The 23,238-nt window shown below is 52.0% G+C and overlaps 1 protein-coding gene across 1 annotated transcript in view; it reads left to right on the top strand.

Annotated features, from left to right (window-relative positions):
* The window catches only part of LOC126210503 (centrosomal protein of 128 kDa-like), a 133,966-nt gene that overhangs the window by 39,859 nt on the left and 70,869 nt on the right, over positions 1-23,238 (top strand). The gene's annotated exons all lie outside the window — the stretch shown is intronic.

The following is a 23,238-nucleotide window of genomic DNA, read 5'->3' as shown; positions in this document are numbered from 1 at the left end:
GCAGCCACAACTGCCATATATGTGCCCGAGACGCTGGAAGTTTGCGCAAGCCGATTGGACACTTTTTTCGTCTCTAGCGACATTCGATGACCGTCACTTTCCTAGTGTCGACGATGAGGTCACTCATATTACAGATGTTATTCTTACAGCTGCGGAACGTTCAATACCACGCACCTCCGAATTGCCCCGGCGCCCCCCAGTTCCTTGGTGGAACGAGGCATGCCGTGACGCAATACGTGAGCGGCAACGTGCTCTTCGCGTTTTTCCACCACCATCCTACTTTGGGCAACTGTATCCTCTATAAGCAGTCCTGTGCGCGATGCTGTCGCGTCATCCGCAATAGCAAGAAGGCAACCTGGAAATTCGTTACTAGCTCATTTAACACCTTCACTCCCTCCTCGGAAGTTTGGAGTCGGATTCGACGGTTATCTGGCACGCCTAGTTTCTCCCCGGTCTCTGGGCTCACTGTCGCGCATGATAAGTTAGTGGACCCCGTCGCAATTTCTAACTCATTGGGTCAACACTTTGCTGAGATTTTGAAGTCTTCACATTACCCGCCAGAGTTTCTCCCGAAGAAACGTGCAGCGGAAGTGCAACCTCTTGCTTTCTCCTCTCAAAATCGTGAAAGCTATAATACTGTTTTCTCCATGCGGGAACTCCAACATGCACTCTCTTCTTCTCGCTCCTCCGCCCCAGGACCGGATGGTATCCACATCCAAATGTTGCTGCATTTATCAACCCATAGTCTGCGTTACCTCCTTCGCCTTTATAATCGAATTTGGACCGACAGTACTTTTCCCAGACGATGGTGGGAAGCTGTCGTCGTTCCTGTTCTGAAACCTGGAAAGGACAAACATCTCCCCTCTAGCTACCGCCCCATTTCTCTCACCAGTAGTGTATGTAAGGTTTTGGAGCGTATGGTTAATTGCCATTTAACTTGGTGGCTGGAGTCCCGCAGTCTTTTAACACCTGCCCAATGCAGTTTCCGAAAGCATCGTCCTGCAGTTGACCATCTTGTTGCTCTCTCCACTTATGTCATGAACAATTTTCTCCGGAAACGCCAAACGGTAGCAATATTTTTTGATCTGGAGAGAGCATACGATACCTGTTGGAGGACAGGCATCCTCTGCACACTGTTCTCTTGGGGCTTTCGAGGTCGGCTGCCACTATTTCTTCGTGAATTTATGGCAGAGCGCACATTCAGAGTGCGGGTGAACACTACTCTCTCCTGTACTTTCTCCCAAGAAAACGGGATACCCCAGGGCTCTGTGCTAAGTGTTGTACTGTTTGCCATTGCCATAAATCCAATTATGGACTGTCCTTCCCGATGTCTCAGGCTCCTTCTTTGTGGAAGATTTTGCGATCTACTACAGCTCTCAACGGACCAGCCTTCTTGAACGACGTCTTCAAGGCTGTCTCAATCGCCTCCACTCTTGGAGCATCGAAACAGGCTTCCGCCTTTCTCCCAGTAAGACCGTTTGTGTTAATTTTTGGCGTCGTACGGAGTTTTTTCCACCCTCCTTACATCTAGGACCTGTCAACCTTCCGTTTTCGGACATCGCTAAATTCTTGGGTCTCATGTTTTACAGAAAACTGTGCTGGTCCTCCCACGTTTCCTATCTTTCGGCTCGCTGTCTGTGATCCCTCAACGCCCTCCGTGTCCTGAATGGTACCTCGTGGGGAGCGGACCGAGTGGTCCTTCTCTGCCTCTATCGCGCCTTAGTGCGCTCGATATTGGACTATGGAAGCATAGTTTACTCCTCTGCTCGGCCGTCTATTCTTCGGCGTCTCGACTCTATCCACCAACGTGGATTACGTTTAGTGTCTGGAGCTTTTTACAACAGCCCTGTGGAAAGCCTTTATGCTGAGACTGCTGAACCTCCGCTGCCCAATCGGCGAGCAGTCCTTCTGAGTCGTTATGCTAGCCATCTGTCTTCCATGCCTGCTAATCCGGCCCATGACATTTTTTTCGACGCCTCCTCGGATGTAGGGTATGCAGGCCGCCCTTCCTCCCTACTACCACCGGGAGTCCGCTTCCGTCAACTGCTCCATTCTCTTTCCTTCCGCTTTCCTAAAACCTTCTTGACAACTTGGGGTACAGCACCGCCTTGGCTCCGTCCCCGGATCTGCCTGCTCCGTGACCTTTGTCAATTTCCCAAGGATGGTACCCCTTCACTTGTTTATCGGCGGGCATTTGCTGCTCTATGTGCACAAATGAAGGAAGCCACATTTATTTACACCGATGGCTCGAAAACATCGTTAGGTGTAGGGAGTGCCTATATTTTTGGCGACACCCCAATTCGATTTCGGCTTCCCGACCAGTGTTCGGTTTATACTGCGGAGCTTTACGCTGTTCTCCAGGCTGTCCAATACATCCGCCGCCATCAGCGGATAAAGTATGTTATCTGTTCAGATTCTCTCAGCTCTCTACTCAGTCTCAAAGCTCTCTACCATGTCCACCCTCTGGTCCACCGGATTCAGGACTGTCTGCGCTCGCTCCACATGGGGGCGTCTCGGTGGCGTTCCTCTGGCTCCCAGGACACGTTGGTATCTGTGGAAATGAGGCGGCCGATATAGCGGCCAAGGCTGCAGTCTCTCTTCTTCGGCCAGCTATTCGATAGATACCCTTCGCCAATCTACGGAGCTATCTTGATCAAAACAGCATCTTGTGCCCAGTCACGGGCATTACTCGCTTGTGACAAGCTGGCGGATGTTTGTCACCATCGCACCCCATAAGAGCTTAAATATGGTCCAGGGTACGATATTTCACAGAGACCTTCTTTTGCAGTCTGACGATGAGTTGCATGCAAAATTAGAGCGGCGAGGTGTACATTTCGTTGACCATGTCCACCGGGGAACGAGGGGTAATCATGTTGCCACTGGTGCCTTCATCTTGGCCTTCGAGGGTGACACATTGCCCGAGAAGGTCAAGGTGGTGATCTACCGCTATGACGTCAAGCCCTATGTCCCTCCCCCACTGCGGTCCTTTAAATGCTGGAAGTTCGGCCATACGTCTTGCCGCTGTACTTCCAGCGTCACATGTCGACATTGCAAATGCCCGTCACATACCAATACTCCATGTGCCCCGCCTCCCATCTGTGTCAACTGCGGAGAGCACCATTCGCCTTGCTCGCGTGTTTGCAGGATTCTCCAGAAAGGAAAATCGTGGAGTACAAGACCCTGGACCGACTGACCTACACTGAGGCTAAGAGGAAAGTTGAAAGCCCACATCCTGTACGTAAGACATCGTCTTAACTCCGCTGCTACAATAATTCTAGCCCCATTGGCTCCGCCCACCCCAGTCACCTCCTGCACCACCTACTTTGGAAACAACAGTCGCCGCCATTTCTGTGCTGGAGAAGCACAAGTCGTCTTCCGGCTCCTCTCAGTAGGAAGGGGTCCTTTGGGTCACTCCCTTCCCAGGTTTCTGCTAGTGGGAAAGATGACACCCGCCAGTGGCTGAAGAGCTCAAAAGCAGCTGGTCATAGGGCTTCATGCTCATCCTCAGTCCTGGAGATTGAATCAGTGAAGTCCTCCCAGTCAGGGAAACCCAAGGAGTAGTGAGAGAAATCCAAAACGAGGATTCCCAAGACCAAGGAATGTGTAGTGGCGTCCACACTACCGCTGCCTACAAGCTCTGCATCTGCAGATGAGGTGGAGATTCTGGCGTCCGCTGAGGACCGGGATCTCGCCAGACCCTAAGACACAATGGATATAGACTGCACAGGCAATAAGTTGGTGGCAGCAGGTGACCCTGAGGTGTAAACTGCCTCATTGAATGTTCCATGCCTTCCCAGTCTCATGACAATGTCATCCTCCAGTGGAATTGCGGTGGTTTTTACCACCATTGAGCTGAGCTACGGCAACTATTAAGCTTTACCTGTTTTCTCCATTGCCCTCCACGAAACCTGGTTCTTGGCAATGCGGACCCCTGCCCTCCACAGCTATAAGGGATATTTCAGGAACAGTAGCGACTATAATAAAGTGTCAAGTGGAGCTTGCGTTTATGTCCTAAACTCAGTCTGTAGTGAAACTGTGCTCCTTCAAACCCCTCTTGAAGCTGTGGCTATCAGAATAAGGATGACACAGGAAGTAACTGTCTGCAATGTATATTTCCCTCTGGATGGTGCAGTACCCCTGAATGTATTAGCTGCACTGATTGATCAACTCCATAAACCTTTCCTACTTTTGGAAGATTTTAATGCCCATAACCCCTTGTGGGGTGGCACCATGCCTACTGGCCGAGGCAGAGATGTCAGAACATTACTGCCTCAGTTCGACCTCTGCCTCTTAAAAACTGGAGCTGCCACACATTTCAGGTGGCTCATGATAGTTACTTGGCCATTGATTTATCAATTTGCAGCCCAGGACTTCTATCCACTGGAGAGCACATGACGACCTGTGTGGTAGTGACCACTTCACCATCTTCCTGTCACTGCCCCATCGTCAGGCACATGGCGGCTGCCCAGATGGGCTTCAAACAAGGCAGACTTGGAAACTTACACATCTGCTGTCACCGTTGTATCTCCCCCACACGGTAACATTGATGTGATGGTTGAGCAGTTTACAAAAATCCTTTCTGTGGCAGAAAACGCGATCCCTCCTCTTCAGGGTGCCCCAGGTGAAAGGCAGTCCCTTGGTGGTCACCAGAAGTCACTGAAGCAATTAAGGAGTGTCGGCAAGCTCTACAGTGGCATAAGCTGCACCTTTCCCTGGAGCACCTCGTAGCCTTAAAACGGCTCCGTGCCCGCATTCGCCAACTTGTCAAACGACGGAAGCAGGAACGTTGGGAGAGATATGTCTTGACAATTGGGTACCATACGTCACCCTCCTAAGTCTGGGCAAAGATCAGACGTGTTCTCAGGTACCAGGTTCCCGGTGTTAACATAAATGGCGTGTTATCTACCGATGCAAATGTGATTGCCAAGAACTTTGCTGAGCATTATGCTCAAGCCTCTCCATCAGGGAATTAACCCCCCCCCCCCCCCCCCCAGCCTTTTGCACTCTCAAACAGCGGCTGAAAGGGAAAGTTCTCTCGTTCACTACATGCCACAGTGAATCCTATAACGCCCCATTTACAGAGTGGGAGCTGCTCAGTGCCCTTGCACATTGCCCCGACACTGCTCCTGGGTCAGATCGGATCCACAGTCACACGATTAAACATCTCTCATCTGACTAAAAGTGACAGCTCCTCGTCGTCTTCAATCAGATCTGGTGTGATGGCGTCTTTCCATCGCAGTGGCGGGAGAGCACCATCATTCCGGTGCTCAAACCTGATAAAAACCCGCTTGATGTGGATAGCTATCTGCCCGTCAGCCTCACCAATGTTCTTTGTAAGCTGCTGGAATGTATGTTGTCAGCAGTTGGGTTGGGTCCTGGAGTCACATGGCCTACTGGCTCCATGTCAGAGTGGCTTCTGCCAGGGTCGCTCTGTCACTGATAATCTCGTGTCCCTCGAGTCTGCCATCCGAACAGCCTTTTCCAGACGCTATCCTATCCTTGCCACATTATACGAGTGGGGTCTCCGAGGCCCGCTCCCGATTTTTATCCAAAATTTCCTGTTGCTTCGTACTTTCTATCCCCAAGTTGGTGCCTCCCATAGTTCCCCCCCCCCCATATCCAGGAGTATGGGATCCTGCAGGGATCTGTATTGAGGGTATCTCTGTTTTTAGTGGCCTTTAATGATCTAGCGGCAGCTGTAGGGCTGTCCGTCTCACCTTTTCTGTATACAGACAACTTCGGCATTTCATACTGCTCCACCAGTACTGCTGTTGCTGAGCGGCGCCTACAGGAAGCCATCCACAAGGCGCAGTTATGGGCTGTAGTCCATGTTTTCCAGTTTTCGGCCACAGTCGTGTGTTGTGCACTTCTGTCAGAATCGTACCGTTCATCCGGAACCAGAACTATACCTTAATGATGATCCACTGTATGTAGTGGAGACTTATTGATTTACAAAACTGGTTTTCGATGCCCGATTGACTCGGTTTCCTCACCTTCGTCAGCTTAAGCGGAAGTGGTGGTAGCACCTCAATATCCTCCGCTGCCTGAGCAGCACCAACTGGGGTGCAGATCGCTCATTGCTGCTGCAGTTCTACAGAGCCCTTGTTCAATCCTGCCTTGACTATGGGAGTCTGGTTTATGGTTCAGTGGCGCCCTCAGCATTGCGTTTACTCTACCCAGAGCACCACTGTGGTGTTCGCCTAATGTCAAGAGCTTTTAGGACGAGTTCCTCCATTGCAGGTTAGGCATGCACAACTGCTGGCCAGTTACATTGCACACGTTAATAGTTCTCCTGCCCATCCGAATTATGGTCTCCTTTTCCCACCCACAGCCGGTTCATATCCTGCATTGGCGGCCCAGGTCAGGGGTTCCAATTGCAGTTCGTGTATGATCCCTTCTTTCCGAACTGGAGTCTTTGCCTTTACCACCTATACTTGAGGCTCCACGGTATACACCTAGGCCGCGGTTTCACCTGGACCTTTCACACGGCTCGAGGACTCGGTTAACCCCGTGGCTCTCCGCTGCCACTTCCTCTAGATTGTTGACAAGCACTGAGGCCTTGAAGGGGTCTACACCGATGGCTCGATGGGTGATGATTACGTCTGCTTCGCTTATGTCCATAGAGGACATATTGAACAGCATTTGTTGCCCGATGGCTGCAGTGTTTTCACTGCCGAGCCAGTGGCTATATTTCGTGCTCTTGAGCACATCCGTTCATGCCCTGGTTAGTCTTTTCTTCTTTGTTGACTCGTTGAGCAGCCTACAAGCTATTGACAAGTGTACCCTCATCATCCTTTGGTAGTGACCATCCAGGAGTCCATCTATGCCTTGGAATGGTCCAGTCGTTCATTGTTGTTTGTCTGGAGCCCAGGTCATATTGGAATCCCAGGCGTCGAACCTGCTGACAAGCTGGCCAAACAGGCTATGCGGAAACCGCTTATGGAGATTGGCTTCTGCAACTGACCGTGGTTGAAAATCTCCTAGTGTCACGATAGCATTCCAGTCTCGTCCTCGTCCTCGTCCTCGTCCTCCTCCTCCTCCTCCTCCTCCTCCTCCAGCTGTGCAACATGCCACTAAATTTTTGCCTTGTGTTGTGAAATCCCTTGCTACACAACCAGCAGGCTGGAGAGGACAGGCACAATACTGGCGTAAATACTTTTTACACTTTCCAGCCAATAAACATCTGAATTTCATCTGCAAACTGCAAAGGCTCCAAGAAATCATACAAAGGCAAACGGTCTTCTCCCTCAATGACTTGGAGATCCTGTGCAACGGTGTCACTGGGTGATAGCCTCACCCGGTTGACCTCCATTTTCCCAGTGAGCAGCACCGGCCATTTTTCTGCCCTGGAATCCGCAGACTGACCAAGGAAGACAGCCGATGCCTCAGTAAGTCTCATACAGCAGGATCCTCTACCCTCTGCATCCTGTAGCAGTGTGCCTCTGAAGGCTAGCACTCGGCAGCTGCCAACATGATGCCCCTTCATTATATCCCTCCTCCCCTTTCCCCTTCATAACTCTCTTCCAGTGGAATGGTCAGTGTGTTAGATCCAACAAGGAAGAATTATGGCTGCTTCTGGAATCGCGGGGTCCACTTGTTCTCTGCCTCTAGGCCCCCCAGGGGGTCCACAACTCTTTTGTGGATACGTGCGTGGCGAGCACGGGGCCCCGAGCCATTGCAGCCTTCTTTCTCTCCCGGGCTGCATTTCCTTTTCCTTCCCCTCCTTTCCCCTCCTTTCCCCCTCCATGCTCCTTTCCCCTCGCCCTCTCCTCTCCCACTATTGGTGTCCTTGCTTATGTTGGCCCCGCTATCCTCCTGGTTCTGTTGGTTTTACTCTCTGGCTTTGTTGCGTACTTATCTCCTCTTTTTGGCATTCCTTGGTCCCCCTCTGGGGTTTGACCTCCATTCCAAAATTTCTCTTCCGTAGTGTGAGCCATTTGGGGAAGAGCACCTTACCTAGTGTCTCCGACGTGCGCCCTCCTAGTACATTCCACCTTTTCTTTCACGTCGTGGTCTGATGCTAGGGTGCATAGCCAGCACGGTAGCCAGCCCGTGTGGTGGGGTCGCTATGTACCCTTTTGGTTGAGCCCCCTGAACACACAGGGATCACACTTCTGATACCTGAGCTGTGACCTCCTCATGCATGCCTTGGAGTGGTTGCTCGTCATCCTGGAGCATCGGAACTCCCGGCAATGGCCGCCGTGCCAGACGGCCCTTGCTGTGGCTGGGTGGCGCCCGTGAGGAGAGCCCCTGATCGGAGTGGGTGGTATCAGGGCGGACGCTATGCAGATGAAACGCATAAGGGTCCAAAACTCTGGCCGTTCTGCGGCCGTCTCTCTGCGTGGTACTGATTCCTCAAGTGCTGCTTCTCTTGCCCCTTCGGCCTTCCCTTCCATGGCTACCCCCTGGGAAGAGGGTCAGGCCCGTCGTCTAGGGGCAAAACCTTTCCCCCGTTATCTAGTTTGCACCAGGACTGATGGAGATACTTTCACCAGTGTCAAGCCTTTATTCTTTGTGGAACACATTGAAGACAAGTTTGGCGAAGTGGACTCCCTGAGCAAGATGCGGTCGGGTTCGTTGCTGATTAAAACTACTTCAGCTGCCCAATCTGCGGCCCTTCGTGCCTGTACCCATCTTGGCACAATTCCTGTGTCTATTACCCCTCACCAGTCTCTAAATATGGTACAAGGTGTGATTTTCCACAGGGACCTCATCCTTCAAACTGATGAGGAACTTCGGGACAATCTCGCACGGCGGGGTGTTCACTTTGTTCGGCGTGTTCAGAAGGGTCCTAAAGATAACCGTATTGATACTGGTGCCTTTATCCTGGCCTTCGAAGGGGATACCCTTCCTGAGAAAGTTAAGATTATGGTCTATCGCTGTGATGTGAAGCCGTACATCCCACCTCCTATGCGGTGTTTTAAGTGCTTGCGTTTTGGCCACATGTCTTCTCGCTGTTCCCAGGACCCTCTCTGTGGTGACTGTGGACGTCCACTCCATGAGGGGAGTCCCTGTGTTCCCCCTCCTGTATGTGTAAATTGTCGTGGTAGTCATTCTCCACGTTCACCAGATTGCCCAGTTTATAAGAAAGAAAAAAAGATCCAAGAGTATAAGTCCCTCGATCGTTTAAGCTACACAGAGGCCCGTAAGAAATATGCACGACTGCACCCTGTGTCTATGACATCAAGTTACGCCTTGGTTACATCTTCCCCCCTTCCCCCCCCTTCCTTACCCCCATCCCGGACCCCACTCCTCCCCCCCTCCCCTGCGGCTCCCACACCTTCTCCTCTGGGTGCTGCTCCCCCTCCCCAGCCGGAGAAGTGTCCCACTCCTTCGGCGTCTGCCGGTCAGGGGCGCCTCTCCCGGGATGCCCCTTCCCGGCACCTTCCAGGTCAAAGGTCTGCTGCCGCGCGGCGACCGCGAGAGCCGCGGTCTGTCGGCCCCCAGGTCGCCCAGTCTCTTTCTGTTCCTGATCTTGCTGCAGCTGGCTCCTTTGTGCCACACAGCCCTCCTCGATCTCAGCCTGAAAAGAAGAAGAAACATAAGTCCCGGGACAAAGAGCCTCTGGTGTCACCGGAGGTCCCTTCCCCGACTTCACAACTGGATTCTGACCTGTCGTTTATGGATGTCGCCCCCTCCTTGTCTGTGACGGGTGGGGACCCGGCAGTATGACTGGATTTAGCGTGTTCAGCCCTCATTTAAACCATCGTTCTGTGGTTCTCCAATGGAATTGTAATGGCTACTATCGACACCTTCCGGAATTGAAATCCCTTCTTTCGTCCTACTCTGCAGCTTGTGTGGTTCTCCAGGAATCACATTTTACTGATGCTCACTCACCGACCCTCCGTGGGTTCCGTGTTTTCTGTCGCAATCGGGTCGGACCCTTGCGGGCTTCTGGTGGCGTTTGTACGTTGGTCCGTACCGACATTGCTTGCACGTGGATTCCTCTCCAAACTACATTGGAAGCGGTTGCTGTTAGGGTCCACTTAGACTCTGCAGTCACCGTTTGCAATCTTTATCTCCCTCCTGACAGGGCTCTTACACCTGCTGCCTTAACCACCCTTCTTCAGCAACTTCCTCCTCCCTTCCTCCTCCTTGGGGATTTTAATGCTCATCATCCTTTGTGGGGCAGTGCCTTTCCATCTAGACGAGGTCTTCTTATAGACCAATTTATTGCAGACCACGACCTGTGTCTTCTTAATGATGGCTCCCCTACTCATTTCAGTGCTGGTCATGGTACCTTTTCTGCCATTGATCCTTCTCTTTCTTCTCCCTCTCTCCTCCCTTCATTACACTGGTCGCCACACGACGACCTTTGTGATAGTGACCATTTCCCGTTGATTCTCACGCTCCCTTCGCGCTCCCCGATGGACAGGTTACCTCGTTGGTCTTTCCACCGCGCCGATTGGCCTCTATACACTGAACAGGTCGAGTTTTCTCCCTCTTTGTCGGGTTGTATTGATGACGTCCTACGTGACGTGTCTGACGCGATTGTTCGCGCTGCTAACGTTGCTGTCCCGCGCTCATCTGGACTATTTCGTCACCGGCAAGTCCCGTGGTGGAGTCCGGCCATTGCCATTGCCATCCGTGATCGCCGTCGAGCTTTGCAACACTTCAAGAGGCACCCATCCGTAGCCAGCCTTACTACTTTTAAACGACTTCGCGCTAAAGCCCGTTATTTAATCAAACAGAGCAAGCGGATATGTTGGGAACGATTCGTTTCTTCCCTTGGTTCCACTGTCCCTCTGTCACGGGTATGGGCTACACTTCGTTCTCTCCAAGGTTGCCATCGGCAGTCCACCCTACCAGGCCTTCACCTCCCAGATGGCATTTGTACGGACCCATTAGTTATCGCCGAACATCTTGCGACCCATTTTGCAGTGGCATCGGCGTCAGCCTCCTATCCCGCTGCTTTCCTTCATCACAAACAGCAGGCTGAAGCTCTCACCTTATGTTTCACCACTTGTGAGTCAGAATCTTATAACGAACCTTTTACTGAATGGGAATTTCTTTCTGCTCTATCTTCTTCTCATGATACGGCCCCTGGCCCAGATTCCATTCATAACCAACTGCTTCAACATCTCAGTGCTCCACAACGGCAACATCTTCTTCGGGTGTTTAACCGTATCTGGCTCCAGGGTGACTTCCCTTCTCAGTGGAGGGATAGCATTGTGGTTCCTGTCCTTAAGCCTGGTAAGAACCCCCTATCTGTTGACAGCTATCGGCCAATTAGTTTGACCAATGTTGTTTGTAAGTTACTTGAACGGATGGTAGCCCGTCGGCTCACTTGGGTCCTCGAATCTCGGGATCTATTGTCCCCTTACCAGTGTGGCTTTCGAGAGGGACGATCTCCAATCGATCATTTACTTCGCTTGGAATCCGCAGTTCGGCAGGCTTTTTCCCAGCGCCGCCATTTGGTTGCAGTGTTTTTTGACCTTCGCAAGGCCTATGACACGGCCTGGCGCTATCACATCTTACTAACCCTTCATCAGTGGGGTCTTCGGGGCGCACTCCCGACTTTTATCCGCCAGTTCCTGATCCATCGGTCATTCAGAGTTCGAGTTGGTACTGCTTTTAGTTCTCCACAGACCCAGGAGACGGGCATCCCACAGGGTTCTGTCTTGAGTGTCCTTCTTTTCCTCATTGCTATCAATGGACTTGTGGCCTCTGTCGGTCCCTTGGTCGCCCCTGCCCTGTATGTGGATGATTTCTGCATTTGGGTTAGTTCCTCCTCGATGGCATCTGCAGAACGGCAGCTCCAGGTGGCTATACGGCGTGCCTCTGCATGGACCCTCTCACACGGGTTTCAATTCTCTCCTTTAAAATCGCGGGTGGTCCACTTCTGTCGCCGTACTACGGTCCACCCTGATCCAGAGCTCTATCTCGCTGCACAACGATTGCCTGTGGTTTCACAGTTTCGTTTCCTGGGTCTTCTTTTCGACAACAAGCTCACTTGGTTGCCCCATATCAGACTCCTGAAGGTAGGATGTTTACGTAAACTCAATGTCCTTCGCTTCCTTGCCCACTCCTCTTGGGGTGCGGACCGTTCTCTCCTCCTCCGTCTTTATCGTGCTCTAGTTCTGTCTCGTTTGGACTATGGTTGTCAAGTTTATGGTTCAGCTGCTCCTTCCACTCTGCACGTGCTGGATCCAGTCCACCATCGTGGTATCCGTTTGGCCACCGGTGCCTTCCCTACTAGCCCTGTTGATAGTCTCCTGGTTGAAGCTGGGATCCCACCCCTTTCTGTTCGGCGGTCCCAGCTTCTGGTGTCTTATGCCCTCACTATCCGTTCTTCTCCCTCTCATCCTTCCTATTCTATCCTGTTCCCAGACCATGGACGTCGCCCACCCGACTCCCGCCCTCGGGCGGGTTTACCGGTTGGGCTGCGCCTTGCGTCTCTTTACCGTGATTTTCAACTTCCTTCTTTGTCCTGTCTTCCTCGCTCCCTCCCCTCCACCCCTCCTTGGTTAGTTCCTCGGCCTCGAATTCGGATGGATCTCCGCCGCGGTCCGAAAGATTCCATCCCCCCGGTTGTGTTTCGTTCCTTTTTCCGCAAAATTTTATGGGAGTTCCGGGATGCTGTTGTTTTTTACACTGATGGCTCTAAATCTGCTGATCATGTTGGGTATGCCTTCACGTCCTCTGTTGGAACGGAAAATCATCTGCTGCCACCTACATGTGGGGTGTTTACTGCGGAATTGATGGCAATTTCCCGGGCCCTTACCTTTATTAAACAATCCCAACACAACCGCGTTTTGTTATGTACGGACTCGATGAGTGGCCTTCTTGCTATTGACCGGTGTTTTTCGCGCCATCCCTTGGTCTCTGCCATCCATGACCATCTCGCTGATATTCACCGTGCTGCTTGTTCCATTGACTTCCTATGGGTCCCTGGCCATGTGGGTATCCCGGGAAATGAGCTCGCTGATCGTTTGGCTGGGGGAGCAGTTACTTACCCCCCGTTTCCTGTAACCCCTCCTGCAGCGGATTTACGGCTTCACATCAAATCCCACTTCGCGCAGTCATGGGCCAATTCTTGGGAGGCTACTCCACTGTCTAATAAACTTCGTGCAATTAAGGTGACACCAGGCCCATGGCGTTCTTCCTTTCGCCTCTCCCGAAAGGACTCGACCACACTGTGTCGTCTCCGCATTGGTCATACCAGGCTGACCCATGGTTTTCTTTTGCGTGATGAGCCACCCCCGCTATGTGGTTGTGGAGCCTTCCAGTCAGTGGCCCACATTTTGGTTGAATGCCCCCTTCTTTTGGCTCTGCGTACTAAGTACAGACTCCCCCACACTTTACCTTTGATGTTGGCTGACGATTCCCGGATGGTCTCTCTGGTTCTCGGTTTCCTCCGGGAGAGTGGTTTTTATTCTCAGTTTTAAGGTTTTTAATCTCTCTGGTGTTGGGGCAGGGCGGTGAGTGTTTGGGTGTCTCCCACTGTAGGCAGTGTTTAGAGATTCCCGATTCACCTCCCTGACTGGAATCCTCTTTTCTTCCCCTTTTACTCTTTTTACCCTTTTTAAGGCTTGGTTAGTCTTTTTATTCCTATACGTATTTTCTGCATTATAGCAGTTGTACCTTTTAAGTCACAGGTGGTCTTGCCTATGCTGTTTCAGCATAGTGTTGGGTTCGTTCTCTTGCCGACTTCCCTCATTCGTTTTTACCAATGACAACGTGACTGCTCTTTACGTTTTTTCCCTTTTTCCGTTTTATTGTTCTGACTTTTCTGAGATGTCCCGTTAGCAGAATGGAGTATATTTGAAACAAGGGACTGATGACCTCGCTGTTTGGTCCCTTAAACCTCAAACAACCAACCATCTGCCTCTAGGAAATGCAATTGTCCTCACAACCGCTTTGACCTCTCGCATTTCTTTCTGGTCTTTTTTGACCTTCCCTCTGAGGGCAGCATTCCATCTCACGGGGGAGTCAGGCTGCTCGTCTGGGATGACATTGAGTCAAACCATCTTGCTGAATACTCGGCTGCAAGCTGTTACAGTCGCCCTTTTCCATCTTCACTTCCTTTTATCTTTGTACCGTCTACATCCCTCTGTCATTCATTGTCACCAGGGCAGTCTTTCTCGAGCCCCCCCTGCGGGTCCGGGGTAAGAATCGGCCCGAGGTATTCCTGCCTGTCGTAAGAGGCGACTAAAAGGAGTTTCAACCGTTTCGGCCTTTCATGTGATGGTCCCCCTTGGGGTTTGACCTACATTTTTCAAAATTCTTCTGAAGTACGAGCCTTTTGGGGAAGGACACCTTACGTGGTGTACCATTGGTCCTAAGTGCTCTTAGACCTTGGCACTCAGTATTGCACCGGCGTTGTAACCATACCCACTATTCCTCGAATTGGGCCTAAACGCCTGATGGGTTGTCAAAGTTACGCCCATAGTGCATCTCCATCTGCACCAGCGATCATGATGGACTTTCCATGGCACCAGAAATCCAGCACGGTAGCCAGCCCGTTGTGGTGGGGTCGTCATGTACCCTCTAGGTTGTAGCCCCCTGACAACACAGGGATCGTACTGCCGATACCTGAGCTGCACCCTCCCCACGTCGGCCAAGGAGTAGATGCCCGTCTCCTTGGGGCATCAGGACTCCCGGCAATGGTCATCCTGCCAGGTGGCCCTTGCTGCGGCTGGGTGGCGCCCGTGGGGAGAGCCCCTGGTCGGAGTGGGTGGTATCGGGGCGGACGTTTCGCAGATGAAACGTCAACATGTATCAGGTCGCTCTGCGGCCGCGTCTTTCAAAAGAAAAGGTACCGTTTCAAGTCCTGGTTCTCCTGCCCTTTCCCCCTTGGCCACTCCATGGGAGGAGGGACAGGCCCGCCGGCTTGGGGCGAAGTACTTCCCCCGCTATTTGGTCTGTTCTCGAACCGATGGGGGGACATTCGCCACCTCCAAGCCAATGTTCTTTGTTCAGTACATTGAGGACATCTTCGGGGAAATCGAGGCTCTCAGCAAGATGCGTTCGGGGTCCGTTCTTATCAAGACCACCTCTGCCACACAGTCGGCGGCGCTTCAGGCGTGCGACCGCCTAGGGGACATCCCAGTATCCATTGTCCCACATCTCGCACTAAATAGAACGCAGGGGGTTATTTTTCATCGTGACGTCCTGCTCCAATCCGATGAGGAGCTCAGGGCCAACCTGGAGCGCCGAGGCGTGCATTTCGTCCGGCGAGTCCAGCGCGGCCCCAAAGACCGTCGCATCGACACCGGGGCCTTCATCCTCGCCTTCGAGGGGGACGTTCTCCCGGAGAAGGTAAAAGTGATGTGCTACCGGTGCGACGTGCGACCTTACGTCCCGCCTCCTATGCGCTGTTTTAGGTGTTTGCGCTTTGGGCACATGTCATCGCGGTGTGAGGCTGAGCCCGTTTGTGGCGATTGTGGACGTCCTCTTCGTGAGGAACATACATGCACCCCACCACCTCGGTGCATTAATTGTCCTGGCGTCCACTCGCCTCGATCCTCAGACTGCCCTGCCTATCAGAAGGAGAAGAAGATACAGGAAATCAAAACTTTGGATCGGCTCTCCTATACTGAGGCCAAGAAGAAGTATGACCGTCTCCATCCCGTGCCATTGACTACTTCTTTTGCCTCAGTTGTGTCCACTCCTTCCGCGGTATCCTCACCCCTATCCTGTCCCCCCTACGCCTCCTCCACCTATCAGGGGGCTCCGCCTCCGCCTCCCAAATCCCTCCCTTCCAAATCCTCCTCCCCCGTGGCTGCCACCCCCTCTGCCCCAAGGGCCACCCTTCCTCCTCCTCCTCCTCCCCCCACGCCACCTGAGAAGCGTTCCTCTTCTCAGGCGTCCATCGGGGAAATGTCCCGGACCCCAGCTTCTGAGGTCCGACGTTCCAAAACGGACCCCGCGCGTGAGGACCTCCTTCGGGTCCAGCCCACCATCCCTGTGCCTCCTCGGCCTTCCACGAAGGCCTCCAAGAAGAAATCTCGATCCCCCTCTCCACCCCGGCGCGTTTCGTCTGACGCTCCATCTGTAAGTCGCCGCTCCCGGCCGTCCTCAGTTTCGCCGGGACGCTCAGCTGCCAGGCGCTCGGCTGGCCCCTCGCCGGCAAATGCTGCTGCCCAAACTACACAACCCGGGACAGCGGCCGCAGCTGGCGACGACTCGATGGAACAGGATCCGCCTCCCGCCGGTTGTAGCGTTGTTCCCTCGAAACCTGGCCCTCCGCGGCCGTCGAGGTGACCAGCTCTTCCCCCGTCTCGTTCCCCCTCCTTTTTGACTAGCGATGGCCTTGTTACACTGGAACATAAGAGGTATTCGATCTCATCGGGAGGAATTACAACTGCTCCTCCGCCTGCACTGTCCGCTCGTCCTTGGTCTCCAGGAAACAAAGTTGCGCCCGACTGACGGTATTGCCTTTACCCACTATACCTCGGAGCGGTATGACCTCACCCCTGTGGACGGTGTCCCAGCTCATGGTGGGGTCATGTTGCTCGTTCGGGACGATGTCTATTACCGTCCTCTCCCATTGACCACCCCACTCCAAGCAATAGCTGTCCGCATTACTCTTTCTGCCTTTACTTTTTCAGTTTGTACCATCTACACTCCGCCGTCATCTGTTGTTAGTCGGGCTGACATGATGCACCTGATCGTTCAGCTCCCCCCGCCGTTCTTATTGTTTGGCGACTTCAATGCCCATCATCCCCTTTGGGGCTCTCCTGCATCCTGTCAACGAGGCTCACTCTTGGCGGATGTCTTCAACCATCTCAATCTTGTCTGCCTCAATACCGGCGCCCCGACTTTCCTCTCTGACTCTACTCATACCTACTCCCATTTGGACCTCTCCATCTGTTCTACCACTCTTGCCCGTCGGTTCGAGTGGTATGTCCTTTCTGACACCTATTCGAGCGACCACTTCCCCTGTGTCGTTCGTCTCCTGCACCACACCCCATCCCCACGTCCTTCGAGCTGGAACATACTGAAAGCTGACTGGGGCCTTTACTCCTCCCTGGCGACCTTTCCGGACCACGATTTTCCTAGTTGTGACAGTCAGGTCGAATACCTCACGGCCGTTATCATCAATGCTGCCGAACGTTCCATTCCTCGTACAACTTCTTCTTCACGTCGCGTTTCTGTCCCCTGGTGGAACGAGGCTTGTAGGGACGCTGTCCGCGCTCGACGACGTGCTTTACGCATCTTTCGCCGCCATCCTACGTTGGCGAATTATATAGAATACAAACGACTCCGAGCGCAATGCCGTCGGGTCATTAAAGACAGCAAAAAAGCTTGTTGGGCCTCTTTCACCAGCTCCTTTAACAGTTTTACTCCCTCTTCCGTCGTTTGGGGTAGCCTGCACCGGCTGTCGGGCATTAAGGCCCACTCCTCGGTACCTGGCCTGACCTCAGGTAATGAGGTCCTTGTTGATCCTGTGGCTGTCTCCAACGCCTTTGGCCGCTTTTTCGCGGAGGTTTCAAGCTCCGCCCATTACCATCCTGCCTTCCTTCCCAGGAAAGAGGCAGAAGAGGCTCGGCGACCTTCCTTCCACTCGCTGAATCTGGAAACTTATAATGCCCCCTTTACTATGCGGGAACTCGAACGTGCGCTTGCACTGTCCCGGTCCTCTGCTCCGGGGCCAGATGCCATTCACGTTCAGATGCTGGCACACCTTTCTCCGGCGGGCAAAAGCTTCCTTCTTCGTACCTACAATCGCGTCTGGACCGAAGGTAAAGTCCCCATGCGTTGGTGTGACGCCGTCGTTGTTCCTATACCCAAACCCGGGAAGGATAGACACCTTCCTTCTAGTTACCGCCCCATTTCTCTTACAAGCTGTGTCTGTAAGGTGATGGAGCGCATGGTTAATGCTCGGTTAGTCTTGATTCTGGAATCTCAACGACTACTTACTAATGTCCAATGCGGCTTTCGTCGCCGCCGCTCCGCTGTTGACCACCTTGTGACCTTGTCGACATTCATCATGAACAACTTTTTGCGAAGGCGCCAAACGGTCGCCGTGTTCTTCGACTTGGAAAAGGCCTATGATACCTGTTGGAGGGGAGGTATCCTCCGCACTATGCACAGGTGGGGCCTACGCGGTCGCCTGCCCCTTTTTATTGATTCCTTTTTAACGGATCGAACGTTTAGGGTACGTGTGGGTTCCGTATTGTCCGACGTCTTCCTCCAGGAGAACGGAGTGCCTCAGGGCTCCGTCTTGAGCGTAGCCCTTTTTGCCATCGCGATCAATCCAATTATGGATTGCATTCCACCTAATGTCTCAGGCTCTCTCTTTGTCGATGACTTCGCGATCTACTGCAGTGCCCAGAGAACATGCCTCCTGGAGCGCTGCCTTCAGCGTTGTCTCGACAGCCTCTACTCATGGAGCGTGGCAAATGGCTTCCGGTTCTCTGAAGAGAAGACGGTTTGTATTAACTTTTGGCGATATAAAGCGTTCCTTCCGCCATCCTTACATCTCGGTCCCGTAGTTCTCCCATTCGTGGACACAACTAAGTTTCTAGGGCTCACGTTGGACAGGAAACTGTGTTGGTCTCCACATGTCACTTATTTGGCGGCCCGTTGTACACGTTCCCTTAATGTCCTCAGAGTTCTTAGTGGTTCATCTTGGGGAGCGGATCGCACTGTCCTGCTTCGCTTGTATCGGTCCATAGTCCGATCGAAGCTGGATTATGGGAGCTTCGTCTACTCGTCCGCTCGGCCATCCCTCTTACGCCGGCTCAACTCCATCCACCATCGGGGGATATGTCTTGCGACCGGAGCCTTCTACACTAGTCCTGTCCAGAGTCTTTATGCTGAAGCTGCCGAGTTACCATTGACCTACCGGCGCGACGTACTGCTGTGTCGGTATGCCTGCCGGCTGTTGTCTATGCCCGACCACCCCTCTTACCAGTCCTTCTTCGCCGATTCTCTCGATCGTCAGTACGGGTTGTATGTGTCTGCCCTGCTGCCCCCCGGAGTCCGCTTCCGTCGCTTGCTTCGACAATTGGATTTTGCCCTCCCTACCACCTTCAGAGAGGGTGAGAGCCCGACACCACCTTGGCTCCTGGCTCCGGTTCAGGTTTATCTCGACCTCAGCTCACTCCCGAAGGAGGGTACTCCGGCTGCAGTGTATTGCTCACGGTTTGTCGAACTTCGTGCTCGACTTGCCGGACACACATTTATTTACACCGATGGCTCCAAAACTGACGATGGTGTCGGCTGTGCCTTTGTCGTCGGGGCCGCCACCTTTAAATACCGGCTCCTCGACCAATGTTCCAGCTTTACGGCCGAGCTTTTCGCTCTCCATCAGGCCGTTCAGTATGCGCGCCGCCACCGCCATTCATCGTATGTACTCTGCTCTGACTCACTCAGTGCTCTTCAGAGCCTTGAAGCTCCCTATCCGGTCCATCCCTTGATTCGACGGATACAGCAGTCCCTCCATTCTTTGGCTGATAATGGTGGTTCCGTCAGCTTTCTGTGGGTTCCCGGACATGTAGGAGTGCCTGGGAATGAGGCTGCGGATGCTGCAGCCAAGGCTGCAGTCCTCCTGCCACGGCCAGCCTCCCATTGTGTCCCGTCATCGGACGTTCGGGGGGATGTGTGTAAGAGGCTTGTGTCGTTGTGGTGGGATGCTTGGTCATCCCTCCAAGGAAACAAGCTCCGGGCAGTAAAACCGGTCCCAACTCCTTGGACAACATCCTCCCGACCATCTCGGCGCGAGGAGGTCCTTCTGACCAGGTTGAGAATTGGGCATTGCCGGTTTAGCCACCGCTACCTGCTCTCCGGTGACGCAGCCCCGCAGTGCCCTTGTGGACAGGCCTTAACAGTGCGCCATGTTTTATTGTCGTGTCCCCGTTTTAGTCAATTTCGTGTTGTCCTGTCCCTGCCGTCTACCTTACCAGATATTTTAGCTGATGACGCTCGAGCAGCTGCTCGTGTTCTGCGTTTTATATCTTTGACTGGCTTGTCCAAAGACATCTAACCTTTTTACTTCTTTTATCTACATCTTTGTTAGGTCTTTCTGGTGTCCCCCTTGAGTTTTACTAGCTCCCTTGTGCTCTAACAACGGTGACTGGGCGCTAATGACCTCAGTAGTTGAGCGCCCTTAAACCCCATCCAAAAAAAAAAAAAAAAAAATTTCTCGAGCTAATTGAGCAACTCCCACACCCCTTTTTGGTGCTCGGTGACTTTTATGCACGCCATCCCCTTTGGGGCTCTCCCAGAACCTGTCAGAGAGGTGCCCTCTTGACTGACGATCTCAATCAACTCGACCTCATTTGCCTTAACACTGGAGCACCCACGTTCTTTCCAGACTCCATGCACACGTAGTCCCATTGGACATCATGTGCAGGATTGCACGTTGTCTCAAGGGATCCATTCTCTCTGAAGTGTTCTCGAGTGACCTTGCCCCTTGTACTATCCATTTGCTGACTCCTATACCACCTACTCGTAAACTCAACTGAAAGTTTCGTAAGACTGGCGGGAGGCTTTACTCCTCCCTGGCAATCTTTAACAAACATCATTTCGCTAGTTGTGATCCCAGGTAGAATATGTTGAAAATGTTACCGTTAGCACCACAGAATGTTCCATTCCTCGCACTTCAACTTCACCGCACTGTGTCCCGACCTCTTGGTGGACTGTGTCATGCCACGACACAGTTTGCGTGTGGAGACATGCTCTCCTCATTTTTAAACATCATCCTAAGACGGCAAATTGTATCAGTTCTAAACAGTTGCATGATCAGTGTTGTCGCATTCTTCAGGATAGCAAAAAAGTTAGCTTTATTTCATTGACTAGTTCTTTTAACAGTTCCATTCACTCTCGTGTACCGTGGGCCAACCTCCAACGGCTCACTGGGACCAAAGTCCACTCCCCAGTTTCTGGCCTGACCGTAGCAGATTATGTCATTACGGATCTTATTCCTATCTCCAACACCTTTGGCTGCTATTTTGCAAAGATTTCGAGCTCCACTCACTATCGCCCTGCTTTCCTCCACTGGAAATGAGTGGAAGTATCTCGGATGATACCCTTCTCGTCTGCGAACGATGAATGCTACGATGCCACCTTTACAGTGCAGGAGCTAGATCAGCTCTCACATACTCCCGATCTCCAGCCACAGGGACGAACGATGTTCATATTCAGATGTTGTAGAATCTTTCTCTTGTGCACAAGCACTTCCTCCTCCATATGTACAATCACATCTGGGCAGATGGCTCATTTCCCAGACAGTGGTGTGGAGCCACTGTCGTACCCATTCCTAAGCCTGGTAAGAACAAACGCCTTCCTTCTAGCTACTGGCCCATTTGTCTCACCAGCTGTGCACTCTAGCCACTGCATAATGTGGATTTAGAGTGCACCATTCTGCAGCAGACCATCTCATCACTTTCTCAACCGGTGTCATGAATGGTTTTCTGAGGAAATACCAGACTGGCCATGTATTTTGATTTGTAGAAAGCCAAGATAACCTGCTGGAGGACTGGTATCCTCCATACTTTCTACACACAGGTCTCCCGAGGCGGCCTGGCCTATTTCCTTCAGGAATTTTTAAGACGGTTTTCTAGGTACTTTTGGGTTCTCCTCGTCGCACACCTTTATGCGAGAAAATGATGTGCCTCAGGTTTCCATCCTGAGCGTCGTCCACTTTGCTATCCCCGTGTACCCTATCACGACCTGTCACCCGCCTCCGGCTTCCTTTTCATTCACGATTTTGCGATATATTGCAGTTCTCGCTGACTTGTCTCCTCGAGTGGCATCTTCAACAATGTCTCGATCGTCTTTATTCGTGGAGCATCAACAGTGGCTTTCCCTTTTCCACTAACAAAACTGTTACTATGATATTGCTTGATAGGAAACTTTCTTGGTCCTCTATACATGGTCTGTCAATGTCCTGTGTATCCTGAGCAGTACTTCCTGGGGAGTGGATTAGACCACCGTGCTCCATTTTTTACTGGTATGAAGGAGAAAGTGCTTGCCCACAAGAGAAAGGTTTTATAAAATCTGAATATGAACATTTTGTCCCTGTGGCTGAAGATCACGAGGAAGCGAGAGCATGATCTAGGTCCCATAGCACCGTAGAAAGTTCCATTCATCGCACTTCACCTTTACCTTACAAGACAATGGGTGTTTTGTTTGTGCATCTGCATGTCTCTCCATCTTATTCAATCTAAATACAATCCACCATTGTGGCATCTGTTTGGCCACTGGCGCCTTGTCCACTAGTACAGTTGAGAGTCTGTATGCAGAAGCTGTCAAATACCACTGTCATACTGACTTGACTTTCTCGTCAGCAATTACGTATGCCATTTGTCTGCCATGCCTGGCCACCCATCTTATGAGTCCTTTAACTCCCAGGAGGGGGCGTGCCCCTCTTCTCTGTTACGTCCTGGAATTTGCTTTTGGCTATTGATTTTGGCAGCAGAACTGTACACTATGTGCCACTTTCCCAATGGGCGTGAACCCTTGACCACATTCTCTTTGTGCGGCGGCCCTTGTTCACCTTGGACTTCATTTGCTTCCTAAGGACACTACTCCAGACTCACTGTATCGCCATAACTTTCTCAGAACTTCGTGATAGTACCTTTGTGTACACTGATGTCAGGCTTTTCAATTGTGTCATTGTCATCTGTCTCTCTCACTGCCCTTTGTAGCCTCTGTGAGCTGTATACCAGCCATCCCTTAGTGCAATGGGTGCAGGAAAGCTTTCACTTGCTCACTCTTGATGGAGCGACTGTGATGTTAGTGTGGGTCCCTGGTCACAGTGATCTGACTGGAAACGAGGCTGCTGATGCTGCTGCTGTCCTAGTACCTCGGCCTGCTACTTCTTCCATTCCCTCCGATATTCTCTATGTTGCTGTCTGTCAGCAGATGTCACCGTGGCATCACCACTGGTCTTCCCTTCATGGGAACAATCTCCGAGGAATTAAACCTCTCTCAGCAGCTTGGCTGACTTCATCTTAAGCCATTCACCATGAGGAGGTCATTTTAGTTAGATTGCATATTGGGTGCTGTCTTTGTAGTCATCGCCATTTGTTAAGTGGTGATCCCCCACCACTTTGTGATCATTGTCATCAACCATTGATGGTAACAGAATGCAATTATTCTGACCACTTATGTTCTAATTTATATTTGCTGTCTGAGTTAAGAGCCATTTTAGCGAACAACACGTGGGCTGTAGACCACATTTTACTTTTTATCCATCGTAGCAATATGGCGAAGAACATTTAATCTTTAGTTCAGGACTTTTGTTTTTCTGCAGCGTATTTTATGGACTTTTTCCGAGAGAAAGCC

The sequence above is a fragment of the Schistocerca nitens genome, chromosome 10 (assembly GCF_023898315.1).
Source record: "Schistocerca nitens isolate TAMUIC-IGC-003100 chromosome 10, iqSchNite1.1, whole genome shotgun sequence".
In the NCBI taxonomy this organism is placed as follows: Eukaryota; Metazoa; Arthropoda; class Insecta; order Orthoptera; family Acrididae; genus Schistocerca; species Schistocerca nitens.
Note: the sequence above shows the minus strand (reverse complement) of the source record. Positions and strands in the feature narration are given on the sequence as shown.